Genomic DNA, 22,969 nt, shown 5'->3' with positions numbered 1-22,969 from the left:
ACAGGGTCTGCCACAGGGGTTGGAATACCCTCTGCGGGGTCAACTTGCACTGCTACAGCTCGTTTCTCTGACCCAGACACAGGGTCTGCCACAGGGCTTGGAATACACTCTGCGGGGTCAACTTGCACTGCTACAGCTCGTTTCTCTGACCCAGACACAGGGTCTGCCACAGGGGTTGGGATACCCTCTGCGGGGTCAACTTGCACTGCTACAGCTCGTTTCTCTGACCCAGCCACAGGAGTGGGAGCAGCTGCACGAGCTGGGGCAGCTGCAGGAGCTGGGGCAGCTGCAGGAGCTGGGGCAGCTGCAGGAGCTGGAGCGGCTGCAGGGGCTGGAGCTGGAGCGGCTGCAGGAGCTGGAGCTGGAGCGGCTGCAGGAGCCGGAACGGCTGCAGGAGCTGGAGCTGGAGCAGCTGCAGGAGCTGGAGCGGCTGCAGGAGCTGGAGCTGGAGTAGCTGCAGGAGCTGGAGCTGGAGCGGCTGCAGGAGCTGGAGCGGCTGCAGGAGCTGGAACTGGAACGGCTGCAGGAGCTGGAGCTGGAGTAGCTGCAGGAGCTGGAACTGGAGCGGCTGCAGGAGCTGGAGCGGCTGCAGGAGCTGGAGCTGGAGTAGCTGCAGGAGCTGGAACTGGAGCGGCTGCAGGAGCTGGAGCTGGAGCGGCTGCAGGAGCTGGAGCTGGAGTAGCTGCAGGAGCTGGAACTGGAGCGGCTGCAGGAGCTGCAGCTGGAGTAGCTGCAGGAGCTGGAACTGGAGCGGCTGCAGGAGCTGCAGCTGGAGCGGCTGCAGGAGCTGGAGCTAGGTTGCTAATAACATCAATTGCAGCTCGATAGGCACAAGCCAGACCCCAGCACGCTACAGTGATTTGTGTCACTTTGGAACTGCCAGAGTCATGACACCTTTTTTTCAAGCATTCTGCCAGCTTTTTAGGATTTTGCAGTTGTTCAGGGGTGAATGTCCAAAACACTGGAGGTGACCACTGCTCTAGAAACCTGCCCATATCCTCCCACACTCCCTGCCACTCGCAACTATCCCGCCTCAAGACAGATCTCCGGATGAGATTCCTAAGTAGTTGTTTAACCCTCCACAAAATCTGAAGCGCATTCAGGAGACATAACAACAAGAGCAGGCTGGTCTGAGTATCCCAAGGATATTCAACATCTCGGAGAACCACCGTAACTAACTCGGGGGATAAGAGGGTGGTGGTGAAGGAGAAAGGGAGAGTGAACAGGTAGGGAAACATGTCTTCCCCTGTCCCCTTCACAGATTGGCTCCCTAACGAAAACAGGCAATAGGTGTAATTGCTAATAGTTTCCGAGATATGGGTTCCAAAGTATAGAGTCGATGTCAGTGCTGAGTACAAATACCAGGTTAAAGTCGTGACCAGATATTTCATCATTTCATAAGCCATTGCTACACCGCACAGTACCATAACAATCTTAAACCAGGGCCCGGAAAGGATAAACAGTGCAACAGGGAGCACATACAGAAAGTAACGCGCTATAAAACTCAATTTGGAATACAGGTACAGCAGACTGGAGATTAAGGCAATCAACATCGTGACTAGCAACTATTAAGCAGGTCCAATACTTATACCAATTTTAGTTTAACACACTCTGGTCAGATTTGTCGATATCTCAACCCTTCGTGCCCCACGTTGGGCGCCAAAAAGACTGTTGTGGTTTAACCCGGCTGGCAGCTAAACACCACACAGCCGTTCGCTCACCCTCCCCCCTCCCTCTCTGGGATGGGGGGAGAGAAACGGGAAAGTGAAGCCTGTGAGTTGAGATAAAGACAGTTTATTAAGACAGGAAAATAATAATAACAATAATAATAATAATAGTGATAATGGTAATAGTATTAACAATAATAATGTGTAAGAAAACAAGTGATGCACAATGCAATTGCTCACCACCCGCTGACCGATGCCCAGCCTATTCCCGAGCAGCCGGCCCCCCCACCCCGGCCAGCCACCCCTATATATTGTTTAGCATGACGTCAGATGGTGTGGAATACCCCTTTGGCCAGTTTGGGTCAGCTGTCCTGGGTCTGTCCCCTCCCAGCTCCTGCTGCACCCCCAGCCTGCTCGCTGGCAGGACAGAGCAAGAAGCCGAAAAGTCCTTGGCCTGGTGTAAACACTGCTCTGCAACAATTAAAACATCAGCATGTTATCAGCGCTCTTCTCATCCTAATCCAAAACATAGCACCCTACCAGCTACTATGAGCTACTTAACTCTGTCCTAACTGGAACCAGGACAGCAGGCAACACAGAATTTTGCATAAGTACAATGTGGTGGAGGCAAAGGTAGCTACCGGGCATGTAGCAACCTCTGAATTAGGCAAAATTCTCTGTTAGCTAGCCTAGAGGGATCCGAGTTTAGGATCCACAAAGAAAAAATCTCTCTTGGAGGAAGCCAAGTCTTTTTTCTAGAAGCATGCCGAGGTGAGAAGGCAAGGGTAGCTACCAGGCATACACTTCCCTCTAAACTTGGCCGAACTTGTGGTGTCCCTACCCTGAAGGGCTTTGCAGCCGGTACCCAGAGCTAAATGTTTCTCAGGCAGAATCCCAAACATTTGCAGAAGCTTCCCTGGAGGAGGCAATGGTAGCCAGCAGGCATGCAGCTACCTCCAAAGTAGAGCCAAAATTGTGAGGGACTTAACGCGGGGGGGTCTTCAGCTGGTGTTGACAAGCAGTTGTGTATTTGGAGCTAGCCCAAAAGTTTTGCAAAACAAGATGAGCGAAGGGAAGTGAAGGTACCCAGGCAGGTAGCTCCCTCGAAAACTGGCCAAAGTTGTCAGGTACCTCCCCGGAAGCGATCTGAGGAGAGGATCCCAAACTAAATCTGTATGTGGAGGTAGCCACAAAGTTTTGGCAACCAAGATGAGCCAGAGGCAAGAGAAGCCTCTTGGCATGCACCTCCCTCCAAAATTGGCCAATGTTGTCGGGTACGTAGCCTGAAGGGGTCTGCGGACCGAATCCACAAGTCCCTCTCTCTCTGGAAGAGCCCCAAAACTTTCACCAAGTATGCCTGGGAGGAGGAACGGGTAGCTACTGGGCATGCACGTACTTCCCAGTTTGGCCAGACTTCAGGTAGATCCCCCATACGGGTGTCCTGCTTTTCCAGAACTTGTGCAGGTAACACAGAATTTTGCATAAGTACAATGTGGTGGAGGCAAAGGTAGCTACCGGGCATGTAGCAACCTCTGAATTAGGCAAAATTCTCTGTTAGCTAGCCTAGAGGGATCCGAGTTTAGGATCCACAAAGAAAAAATCTCTCTTGGAGGAAGCCAAGTCTTTTTTTCTAGAAGCATGCCGAGGTGAGAAGGCAAGGGTAGCTACCAGGCATACACTTCCCTCTAAACTTGGCCGAACTTGTGGTGTCCCTACCCTGAAGGGCTTTGCAGCCGGTACCCAGAGCTAAATGTTTCTCAGGCAGAATCCCAAACATTTGCAGAAGCTTCCCTGCAGGAGGCAATGGTAGCCAGCAGGCATGCAGCTACCTCCAAAGTAGAGCAAAAATTGTGAGGGACTTAACGCGGAGGGGTCTTCAGCTGGTATTGACAAGCAGTTGTGTATTTGGAGCTAGCCCAGAAGTTTTGCAAAACAAGATGAGCGAAGGGAAGTGAAGGTACCCAGGCAGGTAGCTCCCTCGAAAACTGGCCAAAGTTGTCAGGTACCTCCCCTGAAGCGATCTGAGGAGAGGATCCCAAACTAAATCTGTATGTGGAGGTAGCCACAAAGTTTTGGCAACCAAGATGAGCCAGAGGCAAGAGAAGCCTCTTGGCATGCACCTCCCTCCAAAATTGGCCAATGTTGTCGGGTACGTAGCCTGAAGGGGTCTGCGGACCGAATCCACAAGTCCCTCTCTCTCTGGAAGAGCCCCAAAACTTTCACCAAGTATGCCTGGGAGGAGGAACGGGTAGCTACTGGGCATGCACGTACTTCCCAATTTGGCCAGACTTCAGGTAGATCCCCCATACGGGTGTCCTGCTTTTCCAGAACTTGTGCAGGTAACACAGAATTTTGCATAAGTACAATGTAGTGGAGGCAAAGGTAGCTACCGGGCATGTAGCAACCTCTGAATTAGGCAAAATTCTCTGTTAGCTAGCCTAGAGGGATCCGAGTTGAGGATCCACAAAGAAAAAATCTCTCTTGGAGGAAGCCAAGTCTTTTTTCTAGAAGCATGCCGAGGTGAGAAGGCAAGGGTAGCTACCAGGCATACACTTCCCTCTAAACTTGGCCGAACTTGTGTTGTCCCTACCCTGAAGGGCTTTGCAGCCGGTACCCAGAGCTAAATGTTTCTCAGGCAGAATCCCAAACATTTGCAGAAGCTTCCCTGGAGGAGGCAATGGTAGCCAGCAGGCATGCAGCTACTTCCAAAGTAGAGCCAAAATTGTGAGGAACTTAACGCGGAGGGGTCTTCAGCTGGTATTGACAAGCAGTTGTGTATTTGGAGCTAGCCCAGAAGTTTTGCAAAACAAGATGAGCGAAGGGAAGTGAAGGTACCCAGGCAGGTAGCTCCCTCGAAAACTGGCCAAAGTTGTCAGGTACCTCCCCTGAAGCGATCTGAGGAGAGGATCCCAAACTAAATCTGTATGTGGAGGTAGCCACAAAGTTTTGGCAACCAAGATGAGCCAGAGGCAAGAGAAGCCTCTTGGCATGCACCTCCCTCCAAAATTGGCCAATGTTGTCGGGTACGTAGCCTGAAGGGGTCTGCGGACCGAATCCACAAGTCCCTCTCTCTCTGGAAGAGCCCCAAAACTTTCACCAAGTATGCCTGGGAGGAGGAACGGGTAGCTACTGGGCATGCACGTACTTCCCAATTTGGCCAGACTTCAGGTAGATCCCCCATACGGGTGTCCTGCTTTTCCAGAACTGGTGCAGGCAACACAGAATTTTTCATAAGTACAATGTGGTGGAGGCAAAGGTAGCTACCGGGCATGTAGCAACCTCTGCATTAGGCAAAATTCTCTGTTAGCTAGCCTAGAGGGATCCGAGTTTAGGATCCACAAAGAAAAAATCTCTCTTGGAGGAAGCCAAGTCTTTTTTCTAGAAGCATGCCGAGGTGAGAAGGCAAGGGTAGCTACCAGGCATACACTTCCCTCTAAACTTGGCCGAACTTGTGGTGTCCCTACCCTGAAGGGCTTTGCAGCCGGTACCCAGAGCTAAATGTTTCTCAGGCAGAATCCCAAACATTTGCAGAAGCTTCCCTGGAGGAGGCAATGGTAGCCAGCAGGCATGCAGCTACCTCCAAAGTAGAGCCAAACTTGTGAGGGACTTAACGCGGGGGGGTCTTCAGCTGGTATTGACAAGCAGTTGTGTATTTGGAGCTAGCCCAAAAGTTTTGCAAAACAAGATGAGCGAAGGGAAGTGAAGGTACCCAGGCAGGTAGCTCCCTCGAAAACTGGCCAAAGTTGTCAGGTACCTCCCCGGAAGCGATCTGAGGAGAGGATCCCAAACTAAATCTGTATGTGGAGGTAGCCACAAAGTTTTGGCAACCAAGATGAGCCAGAGGCAAGAGAAGCCTCTTGGCATGCACCTCCCTCCAAAATTGGCCAATGTTGTCGGGTACGTAGCCTGAAGGGGTCTGCGGACCGAATCCACAAGTCCCTCTCTCTCTGGAAGAGCCCCAAAACTTTCACCAAGTATGCCTGGGAGGAGGAACAGGTAGCTACTGGGCATGCACGTACTTCCCAATTTGGCCAGACTTCAGGTAGATCCCCCATACGGGTGTCCTGCTTTTCCAGAACTTGTGCAGGTAACACAGAATTTTGCATAAGTACAATGTGGTGGAGGCAAAGGTAGCTACCTGGCATGTAGCAACCTCTGAATTAGGCAAAATTCTCTGTTAGCTAGCCTAGAGGGATCCGAGTTTAGGATCCACAAAGAAAAAATCTCTCTTGGAGGAAGCCAAGTCTATTTTCTAGAAGCATGCCGAGGTGAGAAGGCAAGGGTAGCTACCAGGCATACACTTCCCTCTAAACTTGGCCGAACTTGTGGTGTCCCTACCCTGAAGGGCTTTGCAGCCGGTACCCAGAGCTAAATGTTTCTCAGGCAGAATCCCAAACATTTGCAGAAGCTTCCCTGGAGGAGGCAATGGTAGCCAGCAGGCATGCAGCTACCTCCAAAGTAGAGCCAAAATTGTGAGGGACTTAACACGGGGGGGTCTTCAGCTGGTATTGACAAGCAGTTGTGTATTTGGAGCTAGCCCAAAAGTTTTGCAAAACAAGATGAGCGAAGGGAAGTGAAGGTACCCAGGCAGGTAGCTCCCTCGAAAACTGGCCAAAGTTGTCAGGTACCTCCCCTGAAGCGATCTGAGGAGAGGATCCCAAACTAAATCTGTATGTGGAGGTAGCCACAAAGTTTTGGCAACCAAGATGAGCCAGAGGCAAGAGAAGCCTCTTGGCATGCACCTCCCTCCAAAATTGGCCAATGTTGTCGGGTACGTAGCCTGAAGGGGTCTGCGGACCGAATCCACAAGTCCCTCTCTCTCTGGAAGAGCCCCAAAACTTTCACCAAGTATGCCTGGGAGGAGGAACGGGTAGCTACTGGGCATGCACGTACTTCCCAATTTGGCCAGACTTCAGGTAGATCCCCCATACGGGTGTCCTGCTTTTCCAGAACTTGTGCAGGCAACACAGAATTTTGCATAAGTACAATGTGGTGGAGGCAAAGGTAGCTACCGGGCATGTAGCAACCTCTGAATTAGGCAAAATTCTCTGTTAGCTAGCCTAGAGGGATCCGAGTTGAGGATCCACAAAGAAAAAATCTCTCTTGGAGGAAGCCAAGTCTTTTTTCTAGAAGCATGCCGAGGTGAGAAGGCAAGGGTAGCTACCAGGCATACACTTCCCTCTAAACTTGGCCGAACTTGTGGTGTCCCTACCCTGAAGGGCTTTGCAGCCGGTACCCAGAGCTAAATGTTTCTCAGGCAGAATCCCAAACATTTGCAGAAGCTTCCCTGGAGGAGGCAATGGTAGCCAGCAGGCATGCAGCTACCTCCAAAGTAGAGCCAAACTTGTGAGGGACTTAACGCGGGGGGGTCTTCAGCTGGTATTGACAAGCAGTTGTGTATTTGGAGCTAGCCCAGAAGTTTTGCAAAACAAGATGAGCGAAGGGAAGTGAAGGTACCCAGGCAGGTAGCTCCCTCGAAAACTGGCCAAAGTTGTCAGGTACCTCCCCTGAAGCGATCTGAGGAGAGGATCCCAAACTAAATCTGTATGTGGAGGTAGCCACAAAGTTTTGGCAAAGAAGATCAGCCAGCTGTGTGGCATCCAGGGCAGCATTCCTAGCACAGGCAGTTTGTATGTGGTCTTGGACACTAGCTACGTGTGTCTTTATGGTGTCTGGGAGGCCACAGGTAAGGGGGAGTTAACCTTGCCAGCTGAATCAGGGCTTGCTTTGGGGATCTCCGTAAGAGATCCTTCTCCTGCATCGCTTGTATGCAGGCTGGTTTTTGAACAGATGCAGCCAAATGGGAGAACCCTGAGGTCTTCATGAGAAGGGATTGTCCTCTTTCTTGTGGGTCTATTCCACTGACCCAATAGGCAGCTAAAATGAATCTATGCCACTAACCCTATAGGCAGTTAATATGTTTATTTAACGTATAAATGCTATCGCAGGTATTCCTCACCAAAGTGAAGGTGAAGGTGCAGAGCTTACCAAGGAGGTGTCCCTGTCTTGGTGGAGAAGGAGCACAGAACATCGACTGCCTCTTCTAGGTTTTCAATTATTCCTTCTGCCCTCTCCCCACCCGCTCCCCCCAGCTCTCCCTTTTTCCTCACTCTAGGGTTTTGCTGTCATGAATTTTTTTACCACTACCTGCTAACACTTTTATATCCTAAGCTTATCTGTCCCACCCTGGGATGACAATGAGCATAATTTGGGCAAAAAATTGAGTATTATAATCTTCTATGTTTAGTATGTACTTCCTCAAGCTCCTTATCTTTTTAAGAGTTAACTTTAATGTTCATTTTATAAAGAATGAAGAAAAAGGTTTCACTCTGGGCACCGCAGACTTCAAGATTCTGTTCTGATGCCCAGAGAGGGTTTGGCACAGCCTGGGTATGCTGCTTTTGTTCAGAACTAAGGCATGTAGGCCCAACTTTTCCAGTGTGCTCCAGGCACCTGTCAGGACCCCCTGGGGCAGGACAGCCCAGCCGTGAGCTTGAGAGAGCTGGGCCATGGACGTCCTGGCTGTGGAGCTTCTCAGGGGCAGAGGTATGGTGGAACCAAAAGAGAGTGTTCATCTCCAGGGGAAAGAGAGAGAAGTCCGCCCTGTGGCACTTGGGGACTCCTGGACTCGCACATGCAGCACCTCGCTCAGGACCAAGCATGGGGACGCAGCTCCTTGGGAAGCCAAGGACAGGGACCGTGACCACATGGCAGCCCTGTGCTGTGAGGTGCAGTGCATATTGTGACCCGGAGTGGTGCTAGGCAACCGCCATGTCCCAGTGCAGGGCTGACAGGCACAGCCTCAGTCACCCCCAAGGCAGAGCTGGCCCCAGCCCAGACGTGCGGCTCCCAACAGGGTCCTGGGGCACCAGTGCAGGTGGGCTCGAGCTGGATGGTCTTTAAGGTCCCTTCCAACCCCAGGCATTGTAGGATTCTATGAGGGAGGCGGTGCACAAGGAATATGGGGTGGGGTGCTGATGTTTGAAAAAAGCAAAGAAACAACAAAACTAAGAGGAGGATTCAAACTAACAAAAGTGGTAGGATTGAAGGAAAGACCAAAGAAAGAAAAGGTCGTAATGCAAAGAAACACCCAAACAAAACAAAAGGAAACAAACACTGTCTATTCCATTGTTGCAGGGTTGGGAACCTACACCAATGGACACAAACGAACTAGAGCAACAGCCTTGGAGGAGTTTGAGGCAGCAAGCCGAGGTTTCAGCTGTGTTCAGAGAATGCGAAAAGGAAAGGCTCAATGAGATGCTTGGAAGGAGCCTTAAGGGGCAAACAGGACCAGACCTCAACAAATGGAGAAAAACCTGGGGAAGCTCCGTGCAATTTGAGCTAATCCGTGAGAGCTACAGGACATGCAGACACAGGCAGGTAACAAATACCAGACAGGTAAGCTGCTTTTCCAGAACTAACGCAGGTAAGGAAAAATTTTCCCTAAGTAAAATGTGGTGGAGGCAAAGGTAGCTAGCGGGCCTGTACCAACGTCCAAATTAGCCAGAATTCTCTGTTACCTAGCCTAGAGGGATCCGGGTTTAGGATCCTCAAAGAAAAAATCTCTCTTGGAGGAAGCCAAATCTTTTTTCTAGAAGCATGCCGAGGTGAGAAGGCAAGGGTAGCTACCATGCATACACTTCCCTGTAAACTTGGCCGAACTTGTGGTGTCCCTACCCTGAAGGGCTTTGCAGCTGGTACCCAGAGCTAAATGTGTCTCAGGCAGAATCCCATACATTTTGAGAAACTTTTGTGGAGGAAGCGATGGTTGCTAGCAGGCATGCAGCTACGTCCAAAGTAGGGCCAAAGTTGAGAGGGACGTAACGCGGAGGGGTCTTCAGCTGGTATTGACAAGCAGTTGTGTATTTGGAGCTAGCCCAAAAGTTTTGCAAAACAAGATGAGCAAAGGGAAGTGAAGGTACCCAGGCAGGTAGCTCCCTCGAAAACTGGCCAAAGTTGTCAGGTACCTCCCCTGAAGCGATCTGAGGAGAGGATCCCAAACTAAATCTGTATGTGGAGGTAGCCACAAAGTTTTGGCAACCAAGATGAGCCAGAGGCAAGAGAAGCCTCTTGGCATGCACCTCCCTCCAAAATTGGCCAATGTTGTCGGGTACGTAGCCTGAAGGGGTCTGCGGACCGAATCCACAAGTCCCTCTCTCCCTGGAAGAGCCCCAAAACTTTCACCAAGTATGCCTGGGAGGAGGAACGGGTAGCTACTGGGCATGCACGTACTTCCCAATTTGGCCAGACTTCAGGTAGATCCCCCATACGGGTGTCCTGCTTTTCCAGAACTTGTGCAGGTAACACAGAATTTTGCATAAGTACAATGTGGTGGAGGCAAAGGTAGCTACCGGGCATGTAGCAACCTCTGAATTAGGCAAAATTCTCTGTTAGCTAGCCTAGAGGGATCCGAGTTTAGGATCCACAAAGAAAAAATCTCTCTTGGAGGAAGCCAAGTCTATTTTCTAGAAGCATGCCGAGGTGAGAAGGCAAGAGTAGCTACCAGGCATACACTTCCCTCTAAACTTGGCCGAACTTGTGGTGTCCCTACCCTGAAGGGCTTTGCAGCCGGTACCCAGAGCTAAATGTTTCTCAGGCAGAATCCCAAACATTTGCAGAAGCTTCCCTGGAGGAGGCAATGGTAGCCAGCAGGCATGCAGCTACCTCCAAAGTAGAGCCAAACTTGTGAGGGACTTAACGCGGGGGGGTCTTCAGCTGGTATTGACAAGCAGTTGTGTATTTGGAGCTAGCCCAAAAGTTTTGCAAAACAAGATGAGCGAAGGGAAGTGAAGGTACCCAGGCAGGTAGCTCCCTCGAAAACTGGCCAAAGTTGTCAGGTACCTCCCCTGAAGCGATCTGAGGAGAGGATCCCAAACTAAATCTGTATGTGGAGGTAGCCACAAAGTTTTGGCAACCTAGATGAGCCAGAGGCAAGAGAAGCCTCTTGGCATGCACGTCCCTCCAAAATTGGCCAATGTTGTCGGGTACGTAGCCTGAAGGGGTCTGCGGACCGAATCCACAAGTCCCTCTCTCTCTGGAAGAGCCCCAAAACTTTCACCAAGTATGCCTGGGAGGAGGAACGGGTAGCTACTGGGCATGCACGTACTTCCCAATTTGGCCAGACTTCAGGTAGATCCCCCATCCGGGTGTCCTGCTTTTCCAGAACTTGTGCAGGTAACACAGAATTTTGCATAAGTACAATGTGGTGGAGGCAAAGGTAGCTACCTGGCATGTAGCAACCTCTGAATTAGGCAAAATTCTCTGTTAGCTAGCCTAGAGGGATCCGAGTTGAGGATCCACAAAGAAAAAATCTCTCTTGGAGGAAGCCAAGTCTTTTTTCTAGAAGCATGCCGAGGTGAGAAGGCAAGGGTAGCTACCAGGCATACACTTCCCTCTAAACTTGGCCGAACTTGTGGTGTCCCTACCCTGAAGGGCTTTGCAGCCGGTACCCAGAGCTAAATGTTTCTCAGGCAGAATCCCAAACATTTGCAGAAGCTTCCCTGGAGGAGGCAATGGTAGCCAGCAGGCATGCAGCTACCTCCAAAGTAGAGCCAAACTTGTGAGGAACTTAACGCGGAGGGGTCTTCAGCTGGTATTGACAAGCAGTTGTGTATTTGGAGCTAGCCCAGAAGTTTTGCAAAACAAGATGAGCGAAGGGAAGTGAAGGTACCCAGGCAGGTAGCTCCCTCGAAAACTGGCCAAAGTTGTCAGGTACCTCCCCTGAAGCGATCTGAGGAGAGGATCCCAAACTAAATCTGTATGTGGAGGTAGCCACAAAGTTTTGGCAACCAAGATGAGCCAGAGGCAAGAGAAGCCTCTTGGCATGCACCTCCCTCCAAAATTGGCCAATGTTGTCGGGTACGTAGCCTGAAGGGGTCTGCGGACCGAATCCACAAGTCCCTCTCTCTCTGGAAGAGCCCCAAAACTTTCACCAAGTATGCCTGGGAGGAGGAACGGGTAGCTACTGGGCATGCACGTACTTCCCAATTTGGCCAGACTTCAGGTAGATCCCCCATACGGGTGTCCTGCTTTTCCAGAACTTGTGCAGGTAACACAGAATTTTGCATAAGTACAATGTGGTGGAGGCAAAGGTAGCTACCGGGCATGTAGCAACCTCTGAATTAGGCAAAATTCTCTGTTAGCTAGCCTAGAGGGATCCGAGTTGAGGATCCACAAAGAAAAAATCTCTCTTGGAGGAAGCCAAGTCTTTTTTCTAGAAGCATGCCGAGGTGAGAAGGCAAGGGTAGCTACCAGGCATACACTTCCCTCTAAACTTGGCCGAACTTGTGGTGTCCCTACCCTGAAGGGCTTTGCAGCCGGTACCCAGAGCTAAATGTTTCTCAGGCAGAATCCCAAACATTTGCAGAAGCTTCCCTGGAGGAGGCAATGGTAGCCAGCAGGCATGCAGCTACCTCCAAAGTAGAGCCAAACTTGTGAGGAACTTAACGCGGAGGGGTCTTCAGCTGGTATTGACAAGCAGTTGTGTATTTGGAGCTAGCCCAGAAGTTTTGCAAAACAAGATGAGCGAAGGGAAGTGAAGGTATCCAGGCAGGTAGCTCCCTCGAAAACTGGCCAAAGTTGTCAGGTACCTCCCCTGAAGCGATCTGAGGAGAGGATCCCAAACTAAATCTGTATGTGGAGGTAGCCACAAAGTTTTGGCAACCAAGATGAGCCAGAGGCAAGAGAAGCCTCTTGGCATGCACCTCCCTCCAAAATTGGCCAATGTTGTCGGGTACGTAGCCTGAAGGGGTCTGCGGACCGAATCCACAAGTCCCTCTCTCTCTGGAAGAGCCCCAAAACTTTCACCAAGTATGCCTGGGAGGAGGAACGGGTAGCTACTGGGCATGCACGTACTTCCCAATTTGGCCAGACTTCAGGTAGATCCCCCATACGGGTGTCCTGCTTTTCCAGAACTTGTGCAGGTAACACAGAATTTTGCATAAGTACAATGTGGTGGAGGCAAAGGTAGCTACCGGGCATGTAGCAACCTCTGAATTAGGCAAAATTCTCTGTTAGCTAGCCTAGAGGGATCCGAGTTGAGGATCCACAAAGAAAAAATCTCTCTTGGAGGAAGCCAAGTCTTTTTTCTAGAAGCATGCCGAGGTGAGAAGGCAAGGGTAGCTACCAGGCATACACTTCCCTCTAAACTTGGCCGAACTTGTGGTGTCCCTACCCTGAAGGGCTTTGCAGCCGGTACCCAGAGCTAAATGTTTCTCAGGCAGAATCCCAAACATTTGCAGAAGCTTCCCTGGAGGAGGCAATGGTAGCCAGCAGGCATGCAGCTACCTCCAAAGTAGAGCCAAACTTGTGAGGAACTTAACGCGGAGGGGTCTTCAGCTGGTATTGACAAGCAGTTGTGTATTTGGAGCTAGCCCAGAAGTTTTGCAAAACAAGATGAGCGAAGGGAAGTGAAGGTACCCAGGCAGGTAGCTCCCTCGAAAACTGGCCAAAGTTGTCAGGTACCTCCCCTGAAGCGATCTGAGGAGAGGATCCCAAACTAAATCTGTATGTGGAGGTAGCCACAAAGTTTTGGCAACCAAGATGAGCCAGAGGCAAGAGAAGCCTCTTGGCATGCACCTCCCTCCAAAATTGGCCAATGTTGTCGGGTACGTAGCCTGAAGGGGTCTGCGGACCGAATCCACAAGTCCCTCTCTCTCTGGAAGAGCCCCAAAACTTTCACCAAGTATGCCTGGGAGGAGGAACGGGTAGCTACTGGGCATGCACGTACTTCCCAATTTGGCCAGACTTCAGGTAGATCCCCCATACGGGTGTCCTGCTTTTCCAGAACTTGTGCAGGTAACACAGAATTTTGCATAAGTACAATGTGGTGGAGGCAAAGGTAGCTACCGGGCATGTAGCAACCTCTGAATTAGGCAAAATTCTCTGTTAGCTAGCCTAGAGGGATCCGAGTTGAGGATCCACAAAGAAAAAATCTCTCTTGGAGGAAGCCAAGTCTTTTTTCTAGAAGCATGCCGAGGTGAGAAGGCAAGGGTAGCTACCAGGCATACACTTCCCTCTAAACTTGGCCGAACTTGTGGTGTCCCTACCCTGAAGGGCTTTGCAGCCGGTACCCAGAGCTAAATGTTTCTCAGGCAGAATCCCAAACATTTGCAGAAGCTTCCCTGGAGGAGGCAATGGTAGCCAGCAGGCATGCAGCTACCTCCAAAGTAGAGCCAAACTTGTGAGGAACTTAACGCGGAGGGGTCTTCAGCTGGTATTGACAAGCAGTTGTGTATTTGGAGCTAGCCCAGAAGTTTTGCAAAACAAGATGAGCGAAGGGAAGTGAAGGTATCCAGGCAGGTAGCTCCCTCGAAAACTGGCCAAAGTTGTCAGGTACCTCCCCTGAAGCGATCTGAGGAGAGGATCCCAAACTAAATCTGTATGTGGAGGTAGCCACAAAGTTTTGGCAACCAAGATGAGCCAGAGGCAAGAGAAGCCTCTTGGCATGCACCTCCCTCCAAAATTGGCCAATGTTGTCGGGTACGTAGCCTGAAGGGGTCTGCGGACCGAATCCACAAGTCCCTCTCTCTCTGGAAGAGCCCCAAAACTTTCACCAAGTATGCCTGGGAGGAGGAACGGGTAGCTACTGGGCATGCACGTACTTCCCAATTTGGCCAGACTTCAGGTAGATCCCCCATACGGGTGTCCTGCTTTTCCAGAACTTGTGCAGGTAACACAGAATTTTGCATAAGTACAATGTGGTGGAGGCAAAGGTAGCTACCGGGCATGTAGCAACCTCTGAATTAGGCAAAATTCTCTGTTAGCTAGCCTAGAGGGATCCGAGTTGAGGATCCACAAAGAAAAAATCTCTCTTGGAGGAAGCCAAGTCTTTTTTCTAGAAGCATGCCGAGGTGAGAAGGCAAGGGTAGCTACCAGGCATACACTTCCCTCTAAACTTGGCCGAACTTGTGGTGTCCCTACCCTGAAGGGCTTTGCAGCCGGTACCCAGAGCTAAATGTTTCTCAGGCAGAATCCCAAACATTTGCAGAAGCTTCCCTGGAGGAGGCAATGGTAGCCAGCAGGCATGCAGCTACCTCCAAAGTAGAGCCAAACTTGTGAGGAACTTAACGCGGAGGGGTCTTCAGCTGGTATTGACAAGCAGTTGTGTATTTGGAGCTAGCCCAAAAGCTTTGCAAAACAAGATGAGCGAAGGGAAGTGAAGGTATCCAGGCAGGTAGCTCCCTCGAAAACTGGCCAAAGTTGTCAGGTACCTCCCCTGAAGCGATCTGAGGAGAGGATCCCAAACTAAATCTGTATGTGGAGGTAGCCACAAAGTTTTGGCAACCAAGATGAGCCAGAGGCAAGAGAAGCCTCTTGGCATGCACCTCCCTCCAAAATTGGCCAATGTTGTCGGGTACGTAGCCTGAAGGGGTCTGCGGACCGAATCCACAAGTCCCTCTCTCTCTGGAAGAGCCCCAAAACTTTCACCAAGTATGCCTGGGAGGAGGAACGGGTAGCTACTGGGCATGCACGTACTTCCCAATTTGGCCAGACTTCAGGTAGATCCCCCATACGGGTGTCCTGCTTTTCCAGAACTTGTGCAGGTAACACAGAATTTTGCATAAGTACAATGTGGTGGAGGCAAAGGTAGCTACCGGGCATGTAGCAACCTCTGAATTAGGCAAAATTCTCTGTTAGCTAGCCTAGAGGGATCCGAGTTTAGGATCCACAAAGAAAAAATCTCTCTTGGAGGAAGCCAAGTCTTTTTTCTAGAAGCATGCCGAGGTGAGAAGGCAAGGGTAGCTACCAGGCATACACTTCCCTCTAAACTTGGCCGAACTTGTGGTGTCCCTACCCTGAAGGGCTTTGCAGCCGGTACCCAGAGCTAAATGTTTCTCAGGCAGAATCCCAAACATTTGCAGAAGCTTCCCTGGAGGAGCCAATGGTAGCCAGCAGGCATGCAGCTACCTCCAAAGTAGAGCCAAACTTGTGAGGAACTTAACGCGGGGGGGTCTTCAGCTGGTATTGACAAGCAGTTGTGTATTTGGAGCTAGCCCAAAAGTTTTGCAAAACAAGATGAGCGAAGGGAAGTGAAGGTACCCAGGCAGGTAGCTCCCTCGAAAACTGGCCAAAGTTGTCAGGTACCTCCCCTGAAGCGATCTGAGGAGAGGATCCCAAGCTAAATCTGTATGTGGAGGTAGCCACAAAGTTTTGGCAACCAAGATGAGCCAGAGGCAAGAGAAGCCTCTTGGCATGCACCTCCCTCCAAAATTGGCCAATGTTGTTGGGTACGTAGCCTGAAGGGGTCTGCGGACCGAATCCACAAGTCCCTCTCTCTCTGGAAGAGCCCCAAAACTTTCACCAAGTATGCCTGGGAGGAGGAACGGGTAGCTACTGGGCATGCACGTACTTCCCAATTTGGCCAGACTTCAGGTAGATCCCCCATACGGGTGTCCTGCTTTTCCAGAACTTGTGCAGGTAACACAGAATTTTGCATAAGTACAATGTGGTGGAGGCAAAGGTAGCTACCGGGCATGTAGCAACCTCTGAATTAGGCAAAATTCTCTGTTAGCTAGCCTAGAGGGATCCGAGTTTAGGATCCACAAAGAAAAAATCTCTCTTGGAGGAAGCCAAGTCTTTTTTCTAGAAGCATGCCGAGGTGAGAAGGCAAGGGTAGCTACCAGGCATACACTTCCCTCTAAACTTGGCCGAACTTGTGGTGACCCTACCCTGAAGGGCTTTGCAGCCGGTACCCAGAGCTAAATGTTTCTCAGGCAGAATCCCAAACATTTGCAGAAGCTTCCCTGGAGGAGGCAATGGTAGCCAGCAGGCATGCAGCTACCTCCAAAGTAGAGCCAAAATTGTGAGGGACTTAACGCGGAGGGGTCTTCAGCTGGTATTGACAAGCAGTTGTGTATTTGGAGCTAGCCCAAAAGTTTTGCAAAACAAGATGAGCGAAGGGAAGTGAAGGTACCCAGGCAGGTAGCTCCCTCGAAAACTGGCCAAAGTTGTCAGGTACCTCCCCTGAAGCGATCTGAGGAGAGGATCCCGAACTAAATCTGTATGTGGAGGTAGCCACAAAGTTTTGGCAACCAAGATGAGCCAGAGGCAAGAGAAGCCTCTTGGCATGCACCTCCCTCCAAAATTGGCCAATGTTGTCGGGTACGTAGCCTGAAGGGGTCTGCGGACCGAATCCACAAGTCCCTCTCTCTCTGGAAGAGCCCCAAAACTTTCACCAAGTATGCCTGGGAGGAGGAACGGGTAGCTACTGGGCATGCACGTACTTCCCAATTTGGCCAGACTTCAGGTAGATCCCCCATACGGGTGTCCTGCTTTTCCAGAACTTGTGCAGGTAACACAGAATTTTGCATAAGTACAATGTGGTGGAGGCAAAGGTAGCTACCGGGCATGTAGCAACCTCTGAATTAGGCAAAATTCTCTGTTAGCTAGCCTAGAGGGATCCGAGTTTAGGATCCACAAAGAAAAAATCTCTCTTGGAGGAAGCCAAGTCTTTTTTCTAGAAGCATGCCGAGGTGAGAAGGCAAGGGTAGCTACCAGGCATACACTTCCCTCTAAACTTGGCCGAACTTGTGGTGTCCCTACCCTGAAGGGCTTTGCAGCCGGTACCCAGAGCTAAATGTTTCTCAGGCAGAATCCCAAACATTTGCAGAAGCTTCCCTGGAGGAGGCAATGGTAGCCAGCAGGCATGCAGCTACCTCCAAAGTAGAGCCAAACTTGTGAGGGACTTAACGCGGGGGGGTCTTCAGCTGGTATTGACAAGCAGTTGTGTATTTGGAGCTAGCCCTGAAGTTTTGCAAAACAAGATGAGCGAAGGGAAGTGAAGGTACCCAGGCAGGTAGCTCCCTCAAAAACTGGCCAAAGTTGTCAGGTACCTCCCCTGAAGCGATCTGAGGAGAGGATCCCAAACTAAATCTGTATGTGGAGGTAGCCACAAAGTTTTGGCAACCAAGATGAGCCAGAGGCAAGAGAAGCCTCTTGGCATGCACCTCCCTCCAAAATTGGCCAATGTTGTCGGGTACGTAGCCTGAAGGGGTCTGCGGACCGAATCCACAAGTCCCTCTCTCTCTGGAAGAGCCCCAAAACTTTCACCAAGTATGCCTGGGAGGAGGAACGGGTAGCTACTGGGCATGCACGTACTTCCCAATTTGGCCAGACTTCAGGTAGATCCCCCATACGGGTGTCCTGCTTTTCCAGAACTGGTGCAGGCAACACAGAATTTTGCATAAGTACAATGTGGTGGAGGCAAAGGTAGCTACCGGGCATGTAGCAACCTCTGAATTAGGCAAAATTCTCTGTTAGCTAGCCTAGAGGGATCCGAGTTGAGGATCCACAAAGAAAAAATCTCTCTTGGAGGAAGCCAAGTCTTTTTTCTAGAAGCATGCCGAGGTGAGAAGGCAAGGGTAGCTACCAGGCATACACTTCCCTCTAAACTTGGCCGAACTTGTGGTGTCCCTACCCTGAAGGGCTTTGCAGCCGGTACCCAGAGCTAAATGTTTCTCAGGCAGAATCCCAAACATTTGCAGAAGCTTCCCTGGAGGAGGCAATGGTAGCCAGCAGGCATGCAGCTACCTCCAAAGTAGAGCCAAAATTGTGAGGGACTTAACGCGGAGGGGTCTTCAGCTGGTATTGACAAGCAGTTGTGTATTTGGAGCTAGCCCAGAAGTTTTGCAAAACAAGATGAGCGAAGGGAAGTGAAGGTACCCAGGCAGGTAGCTCCCTCGAAAACTGGCCAAAGTTGTCAGGTACCTCCCCTGAAGCGATCTGAGGAGAGGATCCCAAGCTAAATCTGTATGTGGAGGTAGCCACAAAGTTTTGGCAACCAAGATGAGCCAGAGGCAAGAGAAGCCTCTTGGCATGCACCTCCCTCCAAAATTGGCCAATGTTGTCGGGTACGTAGCCTGAAGGGGTCTGTGGACCGAATCCACAAGTCCCTCTCTCTCTGGAAGAGCCCCAAAACTTTCACCAAGTATGCCTGGGAGGAGGAACGGGTAGCTACTGGGCATGCACGTACTTCCCAATTTGGCCAGACTTCAGGTAGATCCCCCATACGGGTGTCCTGCTTTTCCAGAACTTGTGCAGGTAACACAGAATTTTGCATAAGTACAATGTGGTGGAGGCAAAGGTAGCTACCGGGCATGTAGCAACCTCTGAATTAGGCAAAATTCTCTGTTAGCTAGCCTAGAGGGATCCGAGTTGAGGATCCACAAAGAAAAAATCTCTCTTGGAGGAAGCCAAGTCTTTTTTTCTAGAAGCATGCCGAGGTGAGAAGGCAAGGGTAGCTACCAGGCATACACTTCCCTCTAAACTTGGCCGAACTTGTGGTGTCCCTACCCTGAAGGGCTTTGCAGCCGGTACCCAGAGCTAAATGTTTCTCAGGCAGAATCCCAAACATTTGCAGAAGCTTCCCTGGAGGAGGCAATGGTAGCCAGCAGGCATGCAGCTACCTCCAAAGTAGAGCCAAAATTGTGAGGAACTTAACGCGGAGGGGTCTTCAGCTGGTATTGACAAGCAGTTGTGTATTTGGAGCTAGCCCAGAAGTTTTGCAAAACAAGATGAGCGAAGGGAAGTGAAGGTACCCAGGCAGGTAGCTCCCTCGAAAACTGGCCAAAGTTGTCAGGTACCTCCCCTGAAGTGATCTGAGGAGAGGATCCCAAACTAAATCTGTATGTGGAGGTAGCCACAAAGTTTTGGCAACCAAGATGAGCCAGAGGCAAGAGAAGCCTCTTGGCATGCACCTCCCTCCAAAATTGGCCAATGTTGTCGGGTACGTAGCCTGAAGGGGTCTGCGGACCGAATCCACAAGTCCCTCTCTCTCTGGAAGAGCCCCAAAACTTTCACCAAGTATGCCTGGGAGGAGGAACGGGTAGCTACTGGGCATGCACGTACTTCCCAGTTTGGCCAGACTTCAGGTAGATCCCCCATACGGGTGTCCTGCTTTTCCAGAACTTGTGCAGGTAACACAGAATTTTGCATAAGTACAATGTGGTGGAGGCAAAGGTAGCTACCGGGCATGTAGCAACCTCTGAATTAGGCAAAATTCTCTGTTAGCTAGCCTAGAGGGATCCGAGTTTAGGATCCACAAAGAAAAAATCTCTCTTGGAGGAAGCCAAGTCTTTTTTCTAGAAGCATGCCGAGGTGAGAAGGCAAGGGTAGCTACCAGGCATACACTTCCCTCTAAACTTGGCCGAACTTGTGGTGTCCCTACCCTGAAGGGCTTTGCAGCCGGTACCCAGAGCTAAATGTTTCTCAGGCAGAATCCCAAACATTTGCAGAAGCTTCCCTGGAGGAGGCAATGGTAGCCAGCAGGCATGCAGCTACCTCCAAAGTAGAGCCAAACTTGTGAGGGACTTAACGCGGGGGGGTCTTCAGCTGGTATTGACAAGCAGTTGTGTATTTGGAGCTAGCCCAAAAGTTTTGCAAAACAAGATGAGCGAAGGGAAGTGAAGGTACCCAGGCAGGTAGCTCCCTCGAAAACTGGCCAAAGTTGTCAGGTACCTCCCCTGAAGCGATCTGAGGAGAGGATCCCAAACTAAATCTGTATGTGGAGGTAGCCACAAAGTTTTGGCAACCAAGATGAGCCAGAGGCAAGAGAAGCCTCTTGGCATGCACCTCCCTCCAAAATTGGCCAATGTTGTCGGGTACGTAGCCTGAAGGGGTCTGCGGACCGAATCCACAAGTCCCTCTCTCTCTGGAAGAGCCCCAAAACTTTCACCAAGTATGCCTGGGAGGAGGAACGGGTAGCTACTGGGCATGCACGTACTTCCCAATTTGGCCAGACTTCAGGTAGATCCCCCATACGGGTGTCCTGCTTTTCCAGAACTTGTGCAGGTAACACAGAATTTTGCATAAGTACAATGTGGTGGAGGCAAAGGTAGCTACCGGGCATGTAGCAACCTCTGAATTAGGCAAAATTCTCTGTTAGCTAGCCTAGAGGGATCCGAGTTGAGGATCCACAAAGAAAAAATCTCTCTTGGAGGAAGCCAAGTCTTTTTTCTAGAAGCATGCCGAGGTGAGAAGGCAAGGGTAGCTACCAGGCATACACTTCCCTCTAAACTTGGCCGAACTTGTGGTGTCCCTACCCTGAAGGGCTTTGCAGCCGGTACCCAGAGCTAAATGTTTCTCAGGCAGAATCCCAAACATTTGCAGAAGCTTCCCTGGAGGAGGCAATGGTAGCCAGCAGGCATGCAGCTACCTCCAAAGTAGAGCCAAAATTGTGAGGGACTTAACGCGGGGGGGTCTTCAGCTGGTATTGACAAGCAGTTGTGTATTTGGAGCTAGCCCAAAAGTTTTGCAAAACAAGATGAGCGAAGGGAAGTGAAGGTACCCAGGCAGGTAGCTCCCTCAAAAACTGGCCAAAGTTTCAGGTACCTCCCCTGAAGCGATCTGAGGAGAGGATCCCAAACTAAATCTGTATGTGGAGGTAGCCACAAAGTTTTGGCAACCAAGATGAGCCAGAGGCAAGAGAAGCCTCTTGGCATGCACCTCCCTCCAAAATTGGCCAATGTTGTCGGGTACGTAGCCTGAAGGGGTCTGCGGACCGAATCCACAAGTCCCTCTCTCTCTGGAAGAGCCCCAAAACTTTCACCAAGTATGCCTGGGAGGAGGAACGGGTAGCTACTGGGCATGCACGTACTTCCCAATTTGGCCAGACTTCAGGTAGATCCCCCATACGGGTGTCCTGCTTTTCCAGAACTTGTGCAGGTAACACAGAATTTTGCATAAGTACAATGTGGTGGAGGCAAAGGTAGCTACCGGGCATGTAGCAACCTCTGAATTAGGCAAAATTCTCTGTTAGCTAGCCTAGAGGGATCCGAGTTTAGGATCCACAAAGAAAAAATCTCTCTTGGAGGAAGCCAAGTCTTTTTTCTAGAAGCATGCCGAGGTGAGAAGGCAAGGGTAGCTACCAGGCATACACTTCCCTCTAAACTTGGCCGAACTTGTGGTGTCCCTACCCTGAAGGGCTTTGCAGCCGGTACCCAGAGCTAAATGTTTCTCAGGCAGAATCCCAAACATTTGCAGAAGCTTCCCTGGAGGAGGCAATGGTAGCCAGCAGGCATGCAGCTACCTCCAAAGTAGAGCCAAAATTGTGAGGGACTTAACGCGGGGGGGTCTTCAGCTGGTATTGACAAGCAGTTGTGTATTTGGAGCTAGCCCAAAAGTTTTGCAAAACAAGATGAGCGAAGGGAAGTGAAGGTACCCAGGCAGGTAGCTCCCTCGAAAACTGGCCAAAGTTGTCAGGTACCTCCCCTGAAGCGATCTGAGGAGAGGATCCCAAACTAAATCTGTATGTGGAGGTAGCCACAAAGTTTTGGCAACCAAGATGAGCCAGAGGCAAGAGAAGCCTCTTGGCATGCACCTCCCTCCAAAATTGGCCAATGTTGTCGGGTACGTAGCCTGAAGGGGTCTGCGGACCGAATCCACAAGTCCCTCTCTCTCTGGAAGAGCCCCAAAACTTTCACCAAGTATGCCTGGGAGGAGGAACGGGTAGCTACTGGGCATGCACGTACTTCCCAATTTGGCCAGACTTCAGGTAGATCCCCCATACGGGTGTCCTGCTTTTCCAGAACTTGTGCAGGTAACACAGAATTTTGCATAAGTACAATGTGGTGGAGGCAAAGGTAGCTACCGGGCATGTAGCAACCTCTGAATTAGGCAAAATTCTCTGTTAGCTAGCCTAGAGGGATCCGAGTTTAGGATCCACAAAGAAAAAATCTCTCTTGGAGGAAGCCAAGTCTTTTTTCTAGAAGCATGCCGAGGTGATAAGGCAAGGGTAGCTACCAGGCATACACTTCCCTCTAAACTTGGCCGAACTTGTGGTGTCCCTACCCTGAAGGGCTTTGCAGCCGGTACCCAGAGCTAAATGTTTCTCAGGCAGAATCCCAAACATTTGCAGAAGCTTCCCTGGAGGAGGCAATGGTAGCCAGCAGGCATGCAGCTACCTCCAAAGTAGAGCCAAACTTGTGAGGGACTTAACGCGGGGGGGTCTTCAGCTGGTATTGACAAGCAGTTGTGTATTTGGAGCTAGCCCAAAAGTTTTGCAAAACAAGATGAGCGAAGGGAAGTGAAGGTACCCAGGCAGGTAGCTCCCTCGAAAACTGGCCAAAGTTGTCAGGTACCTCCCCTGAAGCGATCTGAGGAGAGGATCCCAAACTAAATCTGTATGTGGAGGTAGCCACAAAGTTTTGGCAACCAAGATGAGCCAGAGGCAAGAGAAGCCTCTTGGCATGCACCTCCCTCCAAAATTGGCCAATGTTGTCGGGTACGTAGCCTGAAGGGGTCTGCGGACCGAATCCACAAGTCCCTCTCTCTCTGGAAGAGCCCCAAAACTTTCACCAAGTATG

This window comes from Anser brachyrhynchus (genome assembly GCF_964034855.1).
Source record: "Anser brachyrhynchus genome assembly, chromosome: 17".
Lineage (NCBI taxonomy): Eukaryota > Metazoa > Chordata > Aves > Anseriformes > Anatidae > Anser > Anser brachyrhynchus.
This window is presented reverse-complemented; position numbering follows the sequence as displayed.